General features: G+C 35.0%; 1 pseudogene; it reads right to left on the reverse strand.

Annotated features, from left to right (window-relative positions):
- Positions 1–637: 637 nt before the first annotated feature.
- On the reverse strand, positions 638–1,695 carry LOC148240249 (uncharacterized; annotated as a pseudogene).
- Between the last annotated feature and the right edge of the window lie 15,957 nt (positions 1,696–17,652).

The following is a 17,652-nucleotide window of genomic DNA, read 5'->3' on the forward strand; positions in this document are numbered from 1 at the left end:
CATCAGGAAAGACATCACTAAATTCCTGCAAAACTTTAACAACAACACTTGGCGAAGAAGGGTCAAGTTCGTTAATTAAGAAACAAGCTTCCTTGCACATGAGTACAATCATTGGCTTGTTAGAAAATAAAGCTTTTCTCACATCTCTCATTTTAGCATAAAAGCTCATTTTCTTTCCCTCATTCTTTTCTATGGTCGAATGCATCTCTCTTTCTTTTTCTTTTTGATCTTCATTTTTCCACTCTAATTTTCTCTCATTCTCTTTTCTTTTCTCTTTTTCTTTTTCTTTTCTTTTTCTCTCGGCCTTTCTTTGTGCGAATTCATCATGGGACTTTTCAAGTTGCATTTGGTCTTCAAAAACTTGTTTAGGGGTTAAAGGAAGAAGAGTATACGTTTTGCCCTCTTTTCCTACCATGTACCTATTGAGATACCCATCATGCATCACTCTCCTATCCCATTGCCATGGCCTACCCAAAAAAATATGACTAGTTTGCATAGGAACTACATCACATGTCACCTCATCACTAGACTTCCCAATAGTAAAAGGCACTCTCACATGATTATTAACTCTCACCTCCCCACTATTGTTAAGCCATTGCAGTTTATAAGGTTTAGGATGTTTTGTAGTTTTCAAACCTAGTTTATCAACAAACAAGGTACTAGCCACATTTATACAATTACCCCCATCAATAATCATGCTACACAATTTTCCATTCACTAGACATCTAGAATGAAAAATGTTCTCTCTTTGTAACTTAACCCCCTCATAATCATTCTTTACTTTCGTATTCAAAGCACGCCTAGAAACCAACAATCTACCTTCCATAGTCATTTCCCATCACTACAATCCTCCAAAGGAGGCATTTTATCCTCTACATCACTCTCATCATCTGTTTCAACACCATCACCACGCATCACTATTACCCTTTTATTTAGGCATTGAGATGCAATATGACCAAAACCCAAGAATCTAAAACACTTGATATCTCTATTCCTAGGAGTTTAGGAGTTAGAAATACTTTTGTTTTTATTATCATTAACATCTTTTGGCTTGATTTTTGCATCTCTTTTGAATTGGACAGTTTTGTTATCTCCCTTTCAATTTGACTTCCAATTAGAATTTTGGGCTGAATAAGTGTTGGCTTGCTTTGTGTCCCCCTTTTGCTTTAATTGTCTTTCAATCTTTATAGCCATGTGCACCATATCATCAATCTCCACATAATGTTGAAGCTCTATAATGTTGGCTATGTCTTTGTTAAGGCCATTTAAGAAGCTTGCCATAGTAGCTTCCCTATCCTCTTCAATATTAGCCCTTATCAGGGCTATCTCCATCTCTTTGTAGTAGTCTTCTACACTCTTGTTCCCTTGTATAAGGCCTTGTAATTTTTTATGTAAGTCCCTATAGTAGTGAGTAGGAACAAAGCACCTTCTCATGATAGCATTCATTTCGGCCCAAGCGGAAATAGGTCTCTCTCCATTTCTCCTTTTACTTGTGATGAGTTTATCCCACCACACAATGGCATACTCTCCAAACTCCACGGCCGCAAGCTTTATCCTATTCTCCTCCGAATAGTTGTGGCACTAAAAAATAAGCTCCACCTTGCGCTCCCATTCAAGATAAGCATTCAGGTCATTCTTGCCTAGAAACGATGGGATTTTGATTTTGATGCTCCTAATGTTTTTATCAAGATCATTTCAACCCCTACCATAATTTTGACCTTCATTGACCAAAGTAGCTTGGTCATCAAATTATTCCTCCACTTCCTCATCAAAAGGTGGGGTTGGAAGTCTTTTTGCCCTTGGATTGGTTTGGGAAACTTTCCCTCTCATAGAATTTAACTCACTTTGTTGTTTCTCTAATTTCTCATTCATGTTGTCAATAGCTAGTTGAATCCTCTCAAATTGTTGTTGCATTGCTTTGAGGATGAATTCTTGATCTTTTGATGTTCTTTCACTCCCTTGTGGCTCCATCTTTAAATCTGAAATTTTAGTGACGAACAAAATAGATTGCAACCTCACAAATCACTCCCTCATGTGTTTACTCTCGTAGTATGGGCACTCGTGTTTCACTCAATTTTGGCTTTTACCCTCTTTTGAGCTCACACTCTCTTGCTTTTTACCACTCAAGCAATCTTTTATAACTTTATACAAAAGGGTCAATTCAAATAACAATTAATTATCACTATGTACACAATTTTAATTAGAGATAACAAAGACTTCCTAAAGAAACAAGATACACGAATTCAACTCTAGAAGAAAACTAGAACATTCTAAATAATGAAGAGCACACACTTGATATAGAAATAATTGTATGATGATTTTTATGTTAATTAGGCAACAACGAATCAATATTATTACCTCAAGATGTAACAAGAAGCAAATGGGCAGAAATATTAAATGAAAACTAAATATGCAAGAAAAAAATGGTGAATCTGAAATTTAATGCACAAAACTTGTAATTCTCTAATAGAACCACAAATTATCACCTAAAACACTCAAATTAAGTGAAACAAATAGTTTTGGATGAAAACAAACTCAATTGAGGTGAGTTGTTTCCAAACAGTCCCAAAAATTGCACAAACAATCTCAACCAAACAAACAACCTTGAAACAAGTTTTCTTTTTAAATTTTAAATGTATTTGAATTTTATATGAGATAAATAAAAGGAAAATAACAACAGGTGTTTCAATTACACAAGGTAGAATTGGTTGAAGTGTGTTTTGCACAATTAAGCAAATTAGGCTAATCTATTTTTTTTTATCTGAATGCAAATTTCTCTCTTTTTTTTATTGCAAGAAATAATGAAAATAAAGACAATAAAATAAGGATAGACTAATTTACTTGGTCTAGAACGGAATTTAGATCACAAGTTAAAAGAAATCAAATTTGTTCAATCATCCAAATGGTAGAAGTTAAATAGAACCCAAGAAAGATAAATGACATCCCTTGAACCCAATCCAAACAAGCACCAAGAACAATTAAAATAGGAAATCAAAATTGAATACAAGTGATAACAATTGTATTCCAAATCAACACCTTGTGCATAGAGTGAAAAGAAAGCCAAAACGCTCTCAACTCAATTATGAGATATTTGATTACAACTCTTGATGTCCACAAAGAAGAGTTCCTTTGGTATTTATAGCCAAAGAAATCAATGATAAGTTACAACATAATAACTACAATTGTAACTCCCACAATAACTAGGCTAATTAGGTGATAATTACAATTGTAACTCCAACAATAACTAAACTAATTATAGGTATGTAATTGTTATGTAACTCCTTGTAACTCTAATCTTCTTAATCAACACCACTAATTGTTTGTGGCACCATATAGTTATGGGCTCATTCTTGTAATAATACTAAGACAAGACTTAAGCCCAAATGAGTTACACTTGACTATATGGGCTTAATTAACCCAAACTAAAATAAAACAATCCAAAATACTTAAAACAACTCAACTAATCCAGCTCATACACAAGGCTTATTCACCCATTACCAATAAGACTGAAACAAACCCAAATTATCCCAAATCATTTAAACCCAACTAAAGTTACGAATTTGGGCTGTTCAAAAAGTTCATATTTGAACTTTCCACAATTGGCCAGCCCATCATCTACATGTTTTTGAGTGAAATCTTGGAACAACTCTTTAAGCTTTTTTGCCTTTGATCTTGTTACTGGTACCCTGAAACTTTCAAGGTTTGGAACTCTATTTGTGTTCACGTCATTTGAAATTTGCTCCTAGTCACCTTTTGATGCTCTTTGAGTATCTTGAGTGTTTTTAGCCTTGTTTGCATCAGTTATTATTTATAAAAAATAGTGACCGTTTGATATGAGCCAAGTGGAAAAATCTGGTGAGGAGAGAAAAATCGATGGAAAAAATGTGATGTGATGACTGACGAATGTGACCGATGGATGGATAACACGATGTGACTGTGACGCAAAAACTAGAGGAACGCCACCAAATAAACAGCGGCGCACCATTCGGAGGCGGTTTGCGGTGTCTAATGGGGCGGAGCGCATAACCCAAGGAAGTGCATGCTGCCTTGGCCAACTGCATGCACCAACCTAAGCAGGCAGGCCTACCGCGCAGGCCTACTGTGTCGACGATGCCTGCATAAAGCGCATGGAGCTATGCCTATCTGTGCACGATGGGAAGTGCATGCAAACTGTGCCTTGCGCCTTGCATGGACAGGACGTGCACATTGTATGCACGTCTTGTGTTGGGCAAAGCTCATGCGGGTTAGATCCTTCACGTGGGATTTTTCACCTTTTTTTCCATTTTTTCCTTGAAATCTTTTTAAATAATAAATAAAATGAAATTTTCCTATGATAAAATAAAATAATTAATTTCAAAAGTTATTTAACTGAATAAATATGAAATTAAAATACGAAATATGATATTCATCTGAAAAAATTAAAATTACAAAATATTAAGGAGTTTTAAAGGTTCTTATGGTCTGAATAAATAGGGGTTCACATTACAAATTAAGTGTGAAGGTTTTTGGGGTGTTATAGGCACTATGGTGAGCCTTTCTCTATAGCTCCATTTATCCTTTTAATTAAAAAAGAAAAGCTCTAAAGATAGCCTTCATGTAATAGAACATGTTTGAAGTTCAAATTAAACCAAAATCAAGCCATGAATGCATGCATGAAAAATCGCATGAAAATTATTGGGTTTGTCACTGACCCGAGAAGGAATTTTTCCCTACAGTTTTTTGCTCAATTTTGGGGACTTTTTTGGATCTCAAATCATTTCGTAAGGACTTCTAAATTGTAAGTATAATTAATTGGTAACACAAAGCCTTGATAGCATCAGTTTTTATCGAATTGCGTTAACCGGATGACAATTTACAAGCTTGCAAAGAGGGGTTGGTGAGTTGGGTTTAAAACTCATCTCAGAACATATCTAAGCAATTCAAACCACCGGAAAAGTTCCAAATGGTTCTGTTTGAGTTTTTATTAAATGATTTTAACTCCATTTACTTGATTTTATTTGTACATGTAATAACTTGCGCATCGCTGTTATCAATTAATTTGGAAAACCCCATTTATTTGGGTCTTTAGGCTGCATTGAACTCATTTAATTTACTCTGCATATTATTTATCATAATTCGTGAATTTTGCTGATTTTTTATTATTTTAATTTTATTTAATTTTACTTATTTCTATTTAATTCTAATTTAATTGCATTTATTTTATTTTAGTACAAAAAAATGAAATTTCAGAAAAATGGCTAAACAGGAAAAATCCCGCACAAAAATCCTGTGCGGAAGGGGAGCTCCCCACACGGGACGCCTGCGCACTGTCCGCACGCACACATGTACATAACTGGTGCGGGACATGGGCACAGCACGCACGTTCCATCCGCGCGCGTGGCGCAGGGTCAGACCATGCGCACATCCTATCGGGAGCAGGTGGGTCGTCCGCGTGTCACCTCGCATGCGAACAAGCGCCGCACACTTTGCGCGTGCCGTTCGTGCAGGAGTCTTGCGCATATAGGCCCCTGTGTGCATGGGGCCTGCGCGTAGTAGGCCTGCGTGCATTGCGCCTAATGCCCCTAGGCCCTTCCCGCACGTAGAAAAGCCTCTACACGCACGGCAGGAGTCTTGTACACCTGCAGGCTAGTCTGTAGCACGTCGAGCAGGCCACTGCCACCTCAGGCAGTGCACCATCATTACCTCGAGCGACACGCTTCCACTATCGACGGAGAAGACTTTTTCTCCCTCACTTTTCATGCTAACTATCTTTTTCCTCTCTCTCTTCACCGAATTTTTCTACTTGGTGCGAATCTGCGGTTCCTAATTTCTATAAATAGGTATTCCCTTCCCATTCTTTCCCACACTTCCATTCTTCCATTTTTCAAGAATTAAAGAGAAAGAAAGAGAGAGATAGTGATCTAGAGAGATAATGAGAGAAAGAAAAGGAGAACGGTGAATGAGAAAATATCAAGGTTTCGGTAAGAAATTTAGCATTTTTATAGATGTCTTAAGGAGTATTTTTAGATAAAAGAAAATTTGTTAAATATGATAATTGTGATTTTGCATGTTTTTCATGTTTTTGTGTTTGTAGGTCTAATAATCTAAATTATTCTTGTTTTTAAGCATGTTATGTGATTTATAGACACTTGATGATTTGAATGTAATAAAAAAAATATGAAGTCGATATTGTTGCCTAGAAAATTAAAAGAAAGAAAAAAAAAGAGAAAAGTGGAATAAAGCATGAATGGTCCAAAGTATGTATCTATATTGACGTGCATAATAAATCAAGTGTCTCATTAGATTTTTTATCTCTGAGGGGTATCTCTTCCCCTAACCCCATCTGGGGTATCTGTTTCTCCCTCCCCATCTGGTCTGGAAGCACGTAAGATGATCACTCCTTGTGGATGACGTTGTACCCTATGAGGAGAGTTGTGACGCGAATATCTATTAGGGATCACATTTGCCTAGGTACTGTCATTACTGTAGATATATGATAGGACCACTATGGTTGGTACAACCGTGGTCGTAAATCATATCAGGGTTTGGCCGGCCAGAATTGTGCCAAAGCAAATTACCGTTATTTGTATCTAATCTCGTCATTCCACATGGGTAGTTCGAAATCTGTATCTACCTTCAGAGATGGAAGTTGTAATGACTTTACGAAACATGACACAAAAATTTTCACATTTCATGATTTATTTGACTTTCTCTATTATCTGGCATGATGTATGTTTCTTTGATTATATTAATGTACTATTTTCCTAATAAATAAATTATTTTTATAATGTAAGATAAACCTATGAAGTAGCAAAATAGTAAGTATTTATGTTAGAATAATTCACTTTTAAAATCTTACGATGTTATTTAAATACTATTTTGCTTACTGAGCATATAGAACTCACTCTTTCCATGTCCCCTCCCCCACCCCCACACAGATGAGAAAGAAAATAAGGAACCGCAAGCTGACCTATCCATTGAAGTCTATAAGGATCCCGTGGATCCACAAAACTTGAGTACATGATTGTTCCTGCACTCTAATGAGTCCAACAGCATAGTGAAAAAAGTGGCCTTCTTTTGTATTTTGACCTTGTATTTTGTAGCCACTTCTGACCTCAGTTATATGTATTTAATTGGAACTCATATATATTTATAAGGGATTTGTATTAATTTGTTCCACTACATAAAATTTCATCATACATTCGTTATTTTGTTTCTATATCCGACACTCATTTACCTTAATTATCGTTTGGGTTGTCACAGATGGTATCAGAGGAGAATTACGCAGATCAAATCCCTTACACTGAGGCTAAGGTGGAAAAATCCTTAGAAGTACCTAGGAAGAATAAGTCCTCTTATTAAAAAATTATACCACCAACTCATTTCTTCCTTTCTTTTGTAGGAATGATGCGAGGAAGACCATTCGAAGAGCATACTGAACGACCTGAAGTCCCAGATCACCTGACTAGGCTGAATTTGCCGAACTCTTCCGAGCCATCCAAGGATTGACTGTAGTCGTAGGACAAAATAAAGCCAACCCCTGTCTACCTCCTGCCCCTGAATACTGAGCAATTGAAAAGTTCATTTCCCACAATATAGCAGAGTTTAGGAAGCTTAATCCGCCACATTTTGAAGGTTGTCCCGACCCCTTAATAGCTGAAGCCCAGATCCTATAGATAGTTTCTCTATCCTAGACCTAACTGAGAAATAGAAGGTTCACCTAGCAGGTTTTATGCAAAACAGTGAAGTCAAACACTGGTGGCAACTCAAGAAAGAAGTCCTACCAACTCCTACCACTTGGGAAGTTTTTATGGATGCATTCTTTGAAACTTTTTCCCTGCCTATGTCTAAAAAAATGAGGAATTTTAGGACCTCCGCCAAAGAAATCTGATGGTTACCTAGTATGTAGCCCGTTTTATCATACTGTCTAGGTTTGCCCTTCTAATGGTCACCCCCAAAAATTGAAAAGATAGAAAGTTTCTAAAAGGCCTTCATGCTAACATCTATGACTAGGTTATGATGCTGAGACCCAACTCATATGCAAAGGTGCTAGAACATGCCTAGTTGGCCGAAGACCTCATCTCAGCCAAGCACCAATGCATTGCTCGAGTCCGTACACAACAATAACCCCAACAGCTTAGGAGGAGATTGTCTGATCCAGTAAATAGCCACCCCGATAAACAAACTAGTGTTGCTCTTCCCCCCTGCCTTACCTCCACCTACAATTCAACCTGCCCGACTTAACCAACCCATTAGTATTATGGTCACTCACATGGTGACTTGCCCTATCGATGTATCAATCACGTCTACTATCAGTGCAAAAGCACTCAACATCTCATAAAAGACTATCCCCAGCGGCCGAAAGACATAGACAGACCTGTAGCTTAGGGTCACATGTACCACATAGATGAACCCGATGTTCTCTCCACTCTTATTCTTATCCAGGGTATACTTTTTATCCATTATACTTCTACCAAGGCTTTGATCAATATAAGTGCTGCTCACTTTTTTATTTCCTGTGCATTTGCTTATAATCATGATTTTAGGCCAAAACCTTTAGCGGAAACATTGACGGTAGAAACTCCCTCTAGGAAATTATTAGAAGCTCACTATGTATATAAAGATTATAAGATAAAAGCTTTAGGAATATAAGTATTTGTGAATCTAATACTGTTAGATTTTTTAAAATTTGATGTGATATTAGGAATGGACTGGTTAGAAAAGTATAGAACAATAATCAATTGTAAAAGTAAAATTATAACCTTACAATCCCCAAAAAAGGAATAAAATTATAGTTATCATTTGTTTTAACAATTGAATAAATAGGAATATGGGTGTTGATCTTACTATATGTTCCATACCAATTGTTTACAACTTTCCAGACGTCTTTTCCTTCAAACTTCCTTAGTTTGCCTCCCCCATACGAAGTGGAGTTCTTAATTGAATTGCTGCCCGGAACCCAACCAATCTCAAAGCTCGAAAGTTTATAGAGCTAGAAAATCAGCTTTCTGAACTTATTATTCAGAAGTTTATCCGCCCTAGTCATTCTCCTTGGGGCGTTTCTGTATCTTTCGTGAAAAAAGAAGGATGGTTCTCTCAGACTTTATATGGATTACTAGAAATTCAACCAAGTAACAGTTAAAAGTAAGTATCCCTTACCTTGGATCGATGACCTCTTTAATCAACTGCAAGGAGCCACGATCTTCTCTAAGATTGACCTCAGGACGAGATACCATCAGCTGAGAGTCAAAGAAGAAGATATTCTAAAGACTACTTTCTGATGTAAGTATGGTTTGTACGAGTTCAGGGTAATGTCGTTCGGGTTAACCAATGCCCCAGTAGGCTTCATGGACCTCATGAACAGAGTTTTTTTATATGCACTAAATCAGTACGCCATCATTTTTATTGATGACATCCTAGTGTACTCCAATAGCCTGGGGGAAAAAGGCATTACACTTGACTAAAATATTAGAGACCCTTCGTCAGAACCAACTATATGCTAAACTTAGCAAATGCTCCTTCTAGTTAGATCGAGTTTCCTTTCTCGGTCATGTAATTTCGAGTGAAGGAGTTTGTGTAGATCCATCCAAGGTTAAAGTAGTAATCAACTAGAATCTGCCCACTAATGTGGCCGAGGTACGTAGTCTTCTTAGTTTGGTAGGTTACTACTGGCGATTCAACATTGAATTTGGTAAGATTGTTGCTCTATTGACCCGACTCAGCCAAAAGGGCATAACATTTGTTTGGAATTACGAGTGCAATGAGAACTTCATGGAATTGAAGTGTTGTCTTACCTTCGTTACTGTGTTGGTCCTCTTTGACAATACAGAAAGATTTCATGTCTACTGCAATACATCTCATATTGGCTTGGGGTGTGTCTTGATGCAGCATGGTAGAGTAGTCGCTTATGGGTCCTGACAATTGAAGGCTCATGAGTGAAACTACCCTACCCATGACCTAAAGTTGGCAGCCATTATCTTTGCCTTGAAAATATGGTGTCATTACCTGTTTGGTTAGACTTTTGAGATTTACATTGACAATAAGAGTTTGAAGTACATCTTCTCGTTGAGGAAGTTAAATATGAGACAGAGACACTGGATGGATCTCTTGAAGGACTATGACTACAAGATCATCTATCACCTTGGTAGAGGAAATGTAGTCTCCGATGCAGTAGGCCAAAAGGAGTTTGCAGGGTTGGCTCAAACCATGACCTCCAGTTGGAAATTGGTGGATACTATGCAGTCTCTTTACCTTAGCTACTACAGCAAAGGCACTTATCTTGCTCAGATCTGAGCCCTGCCAGATCTCTTCATGAAAATCTGGGAAGCTCAATCCACAGTCCTGGAACTCACCAAAAATCTAGGTAAGTTCACTTCTTATGAATCTCCTTATTTCAAGATTTCAGATGATGGAATGTTCAAATTTTGGAACCGAATTTAGGTCCCTATGGCTGTAAGGGTGGATGTTCTCAAGAGCGCCCATGCTTCTAAGCTATTGATCCATCTCGGGAATACCAAGATGTACTGGGACTTGAACCATCAATACTGGTGGCCAAAAATAAAGAAGAATATAGTCGACTATATCTCCCGATGCCTTACTTGCCAGAGGATTAATGCAAAACATTAGAGACCCAGTGGTTTGTTACAAGGTCTTCTGATTCCTGAATGGAAATAGGAGCATGTAACTATGAATTTTTTCACAGGATTGCCCAGGATCTGTTCTGGTCGAAATGTTATCTAGGTCATTGTGGACGGACTAACCAAGATCGCCAATTTTTTGCCCATCAGAACCACTAACTCCAATAGCAAATCAACTTGCCTATATGTTCATGAGATTGTTTGACTTTAAGGTGTTTCCTCATCCATTGTGTTCGACCATGATCCTCGATTAACTCCCACTTCTGGGATAACTTCCAAAAAGCTCTAGGGTATGGATTGTATTTCAGCACCGCTTAACATCCCCAAATGGATAGTCAATCAGAACGTACAATCCAGACATTGAAAGACATGTTGCATGATTGTGTCCTTAACTTTGGCGATAACTGGTATGACTATCTTCTCCCATGTGAATTTGCTTATAATAATAATTATCATTCCAGCATCGGCATGGCTCCGTATGAAGCATTGTATGGAAGGCCTTATTATTCTCCCACTTGTTGCAGTGAAGTTAGAAACCAGCGCCATTTAGGACAAGACTTCATTCAGGAGACCATGGAGAAGGTCACAATAATCTACAAGAACTTGGCTACTTCCAGAGCTATCAGAAGAGTTACGTTGACAATCGTAGGTGACCTTTGGAATTCATCATGGGAGACCAAGTTTTTCTCAAGGTTTTCTCCTACAAGGGAAAGATGCAGTTTGGAAAAAGAGGGAAGTTAAGTCCTCGTTATGTGGGACCTTTTTGAATCGTCGAGTGCCTTGGATACATGGCATACTACCTCGCTCTACTCTAAGAGTTTACAGATCTACATGACGTCTTTCACATCTCAATGTTAAAGAGGTAACCATCCTGACCCTTCTTATATTATTCCTCGTGATAAGGTACAGGTACAAGTCGACATGACTTATGAGGAGGTTCTCGTGGAGATTCTTGGGTGGACCGACAAGGTCTTATACAACAAGATAATTTCCATTGTGAAGGTACGATGGCAGGATCATACCCCGGAAGAAGCAACATGGGAGTTGGAAAGCGAGAGGAGAGAGAAATATCCAGACCTGTTCGAGAAAAATTTGGGGATAAAATTTTTTTAAGGTGGGGGGGATGTAACACACAACCCATCGTTGTGCTCAATTAACTTAGAAAAGCATATTTATTTGGGCCTTTAGGTCGCATTTAATTTATCGTAATTCTTAAATTTTACTGATTTTTAATTATTTTGATTTTACTTATTTTTAATTATTTCTATTCTATTCTAATTTAATTGCATTAAATTTATTTATTTTATTTCAGTACAAAAAAATGAAAATTTGAAAAATAGAAAAATAGAAAAATTCCTACATACAAATCCTACGAGGAAGGGGAGCTACCCGCACAGGATGCCTGCACAATGCGCGCGCTCGTACACACTGCACGGGGTCAGACCCTGTGCGCGTCCTGTCATGCGCAGGCGAGTCGTCTGCTCATCACCTCACGTGCGGACAGGCGCTGCACACTGTGGGCGCACCATCAGCGTAGCAAGCCTGCGCGAATAGGCCGCTGTGTGCCTAGGGCTTGCATGTGCGGAGCCTAGCACGCACGGCAGGATGCCTGTGCGCCCGCAGGCTAGCCTGCAACATGCCAGGTGGGCCACTGCTGCCTCGGGCACTGTGCTGCCATCACCTCGAACAACTTATCGCTGTCGCCTGCGGAGGAGACTTTCCTCCCTTATTTTTATGCCAAACATCTTTTTCTTCTCTCTCTTCATCAAATTTTGCCACTTGGCTCAAATATGAAGATTCCTAATTTCTATAAATAGGTGATCTAGAGAGAGAAGGAGAAAAAGAAGAGGAGAATAGTGAATGAGAAAATATCAAGGTTTCAGTGAGGAATCTAGCATTTTTTTAGATGTCTTAAGGAGTATTTTTAGACAAAAAAAATTATTAAATATGATAATTGTGATTTTGTCTATTTTGTATGCTTTTGTGTTTGTAGATCTGATAAGCTAAATTGTTCTTGTTTTCAAGCATGCTATGTTATTTATAGACACTTAATGATTTGTATATAATCAAAATAATATGAAGTTTGTATTGTCACCTGGAAAAATAAAGAAGAAAAAAGAAAAAAAATAGAAAAGTAAAATAAAGCATGAATGGTCCGAAGTATGTATCTGTATTGACATGCATAATGCATCAAGTGTCTCGTTAGACTTTTTATTTATAAGGGTTATCTATTCTCCTAACCCCATCTGGGGTATCTGTTTCCCCATCACCCATCTGGTTTGGAAGGACGTAAGAGCACTGCTCCCTGTGGATGACGGCGTACTTTCTTATGACAGTAGTGACGCGAATATCTGTTAGGGGTCACATTTGGCTAAGTACTGTCGTCACTGTAGATATCTAATAGGACCACTATGGTTAGTATGGTCGTGGTTGTAGATCTTACCATAATTTGGCCAGCCGGAATTGTGCCTGAGCAAATTATCATTATCTATATCTGATCTGGTCACTCCACATGAGTAATTGGAAATCTATATCTCCCTTCAGATATGGAAGTCGTAATGACTTCATGAAGCATGATATGAAAATCTGAGTATTTCATAATTTATTTAATTTTCTCTATTGTCTGACATGATGTATGTTTGTTTAATTATATTAGCACACTATTTTTATAATAAATAAATTATTTTCATAATATAAGATAGGCCTACGATGTAGCCAAATTGTAAGTATTTAAGTTAATAATTCATCTTCAAAACCTTACAATGTTATTTAAATATTATTTTTCTTAATGAGCATATGAAACTTACTCTGTCCATGCCTCCCTCACCCGCCCAGATGAGGAAGAAAATGAGGAACCGCAAACTAACCTACCCATTAAAGTCTTTGAGGATCCCATGGATCCATAAAACTTGAGTGCATGATTGTTCTCGCACTCTGATGAGTCTAATAACATAATAAAAGAAGTTGCCTTCTTTTATATTTTGACCTTGTATTTTATAGCCACTTCTGGCCTCAGTAATATGTATGTAATTGGAACTCATATATATTTGTAAAGGATTTGTATTAATTTATTCCGCTGCATAAAGTTTCATCATGCACTCGTTATTCTGTTTCTATATCTGATACCCATTTGCCTTAATTAGTATTTGGAATATCACAGTACATTTGTATGAATGATGAAATTGTAATGTTAAGCATGTATTTTAGGTTGACAATTATGAGAATGCAAGTGTGATAAAATGGGAAAGAAAATTTAAGTAGATGAAAAAAGGGAGGAAAATAAATTAAGAATAGATGAAAATTAGATTAGAGCTGTTAAATAGGAAAATAGGTAATTAAGTTAGAGATAAAAGGAATTAGAGTAAGGATAAAATTTAAAGATAAAAAATACTAATTATACAAAATAAGAATTGAAAAAAATATATATATATCTAAAATAAAAATAAAAATAAATTAAATAATAATAATAATATAAGTAACACTAATAAAATAAAATTGCAATAATAATAATAATAAATACCAGCTAATAGATATAAAATATATTAACAAATTGCAAAGAATTGCATAAAGTAAACGAATATTAACAAAAACAAAACACAAATAATTAAATAAAATCTCTAAAGTAAAATTAAGAGGGAATTAGTTAGAAAATGGAAGGGAAGAGTAATAAGTTAAATTTCAAATGTGAAATAAAATAAAATAAAATACCAATCTTAACTAGAATAAGAATAAAAGATAACAATACGAAGATTGAAAGAAGCAAAAATTTGGAGATAACCCATTTAAGATTGGTATAGTTGAAATTCAATGGTGCGGTGAACCCTATCCTTGGGGGGATGGAAACCCTTCCAGAGGTAGTTGAGTTGTGTGCTTAGTTCTGGGTCACTTGGCAACGGACTGCTTTGACTAATGTATATCTATTGTTTATGTGTGCATCTCCTTATGATAGTAGGAATTCTAATCCAATAATGGTACCAATTAGATAACGGATACATTCGTTCAATATCAAATAAAACTCTAAAAGTTAAATAACTTCAATATGGTTATTGTGTTAGAAAAAATTAAGAATCAGGGATACCTACTGAGAGGTTACGGATGTCTTGATTTGACTGAAAACTTGTGGGAAATTGTGGTAGTGATTTTGAGGGATAAAAGATGGCTTGAGGGAAAATGGTTGGATAAAATGAATTTTGAGGAATTTTGAGGAAAAACGAGTCTAACAGAAGTTGGAGGGATACTGAGAGATGAGAAATAGAAAGAAGTTGGGGGGAATAATGAGAGATGAGATAGGAAATGGAATACCTTTGCATTTCATAATTTTCTAATAAAAAGAGAAAGAAAAGTTTTACATCTTTGATTGAATGTTTGACTGTGCGTTGTATGCCTAGGGTGTAGCCTATTTCTTATACTTACTGAGCGCGTTGAAATTGCTCACCCCATTAAATTATTATCTTTCCAGATCAAGAGGATCTGGTTGTGGATCAGGAGGATCTTACCCTTGAATCAGATCAAGAAGAAGTTGTATGAGCACTTGTGATGAAAATTATATTTTGCAACTGAACGAGTATCTATTTTATTTTGATTCTATTTTACGAATCTCATGTATTGTAAACAATATTAAAATGTGGTCAAGGGATAGATGATGGATATTTTGAATCTATAAATATTTTGTTAATTGTATTTTCGCTCCATATTTAGTGTTTGACGACTATAATCCTTTTGGGGGAGAGCAGAGGCATCATAGGTGGTATCAGAGCAAAAAAACCCTAAGATTATGCTTTGAACATGAGGTTCTAGAGTCTAAATAAAGATAAGCTTGATATGAAAAATATTCAGGAATAATTTCTTTAGCTAAAATTGAAATGTTAAACTTGTTTGTCCATGTGATAAGGAACTTATTTGTCATTTATTTTTTTCAAAGTTAAAAAAGACAATTTTATTGAGATAATGATACAAGTTTACCACACGCATAAGGTAAACAACCACATTACACAAAAACATCGATTGTACTTTACAATAATGTGATTAGTTATTTTACTGCAATACTTTTACTTTAAATCACATATTTATATACCAATATATAAAGATTGGTTAGTAATTAACCTTAAAAACTTGATCTAATTGTTAATGAAAATTTTAAAATACCCTTTAACATCCAACTCAAAGTATAGTATAATATAAAATCATAAGTCGATAACTATAATAATGTAAAATACATAGAGAAGGTAACCAACTTTTTAAGATACTTCTTCTTTGTATCAAACAAGGGGATTAACTAATTATTAAAGAATAATTACAATGTGAGAAGAGAATAAATGTGTAAGGTTGATATTTTGTACAGTTTGTGAAAAATTTAAGTCTTATTTTATATTATAACTTATGAAATCTTTGATCTCAAATGAAGAATCATAAACTCTTTAAAGTAAATAAAGAATTGTGGCTATTTAAAATGTTATTTCTTAAATAAAGAATGCATGACTATTTGGGACTTGATATTATTGTAATTCTTAGATATTTTACTTAATTTATATAAAATTCTTATGAATATAAATTTTATTAGTTTTATGGCTGCCATTATTGTACAAATGAGTCACTTCAAATAGAATTTACTTTTTAATTTAATCTTTTCGCAAAAGAACTTATTAGCCTTTTACTTTGAAAAGTAGGAAACAATTTTGTTGAGACAATGTTAAAAATTTGTATAGTTTTGCAATGTTTTTCTTCTATTTTTAGAACATGAGTTTTACGGGAATTTAGAATTTTAGATGAAGATGGTGAGTGCCATTGGAATAATGAAGCTTAAAAGGAAAAGTGAAGGAAGGAAAATGAGAGAAATGGAGATAGCTTTGAATATTTTATGCTAACTATTTTTAATTTCATAATTTTTATCTTTATAATGATAATGGTTAACCATGTAGGCCCTCTTCATATTTCTTTACCATACTATACATAGATATATATGTGTTGTTATTACCTTATTAAAACTAGATAATTATGTGTTAAGTGATTCAAAATATAAATAAATTTGTCGATCATAAAAGTATGACAACACAAATATTTGTTAAAAACTTATAGAAACAAAACTTAGAAGATCACAATCACTAAATAATTTCTTATTACAAATCAATCATTTAAAAATAAAAAATACGTAAGAAAAATTAGCTCATTTGTTTAATTTAAAGGTACACATATGGTGTACACATTTTTATGTACACATATGGTGTAAGAAAAGTGTGTGGTAAAGTTGAATTTTTGTCATAATACTATTATATAAGAGAATTTTATCAAAATTCTTACAAGATATCAAGATTCTGATTCGGTAAAAATTTGTGATATGCAGCCGGATTTTTTTCATCTTCAACTATATTTGTTATTTTCTGAGAAACAATAGTTTATTAAATAATTGGATATTTTTCTTAATACTCAAAAGTCTTGGCTTCATGAATAATGTGATCATTAATTTTTTTTTGTTAAGTATGAATGCTTGATCAACATGCTAAATTTTTTATTTCATCCCTAAATTCTCTTTGTTTCTTTTCATTGGTTGCTTGATTTTTTTTTAATTAATGTGATACATTTATTTGTTTCTTTAGAAAAACTTACTATACTTTAAAAAAATAGGTTAAATTTTGATATTGGAAACATGATCTAATTGTTAATGAAAATTTTAAAATATCTTTTACTTCCCATATAGTGTAATTTAAAAAATATAAGAGGATAGTGATAACATTTTAAATTGTAAACTAAAGGTTTATATGGTCACAATATTTAGCACCTTTTGAACCTTTAAATAATTGTATACTCGTATAAACTTTACTTTGTAATATTAACTTATTACTGATCTATGTGATACATTTGTAAGTTTCTTTAAGTTAACTTTAACTTATTACTAACCCTGTATGAAATTTTAAAAGATATATACATAAAAAAAATTATTCCACCACATGATCTATTAAACCATAAAAATGAAAAATCCATCCTCCTTTGAAGCTTTTTTGTTCAAGTAATCAGTTTGTTCTGTCTTCCTCTTAGCTTA

The sequence above is a fragment of the Carica papaya genome, chromosome 9, assembly GCF_054855325.1.
Source record: "Carica papaya isolate Zhongbai chromosome 9, ASM5485532v1, whole genome shotgun sequence".
Taxonomy (NCBI): Eukaryota; Viridiplantae; Streptophyta; class Magnoliopsida; order Brassicales; family Caricaceae; genus Carica; species Carica papaya.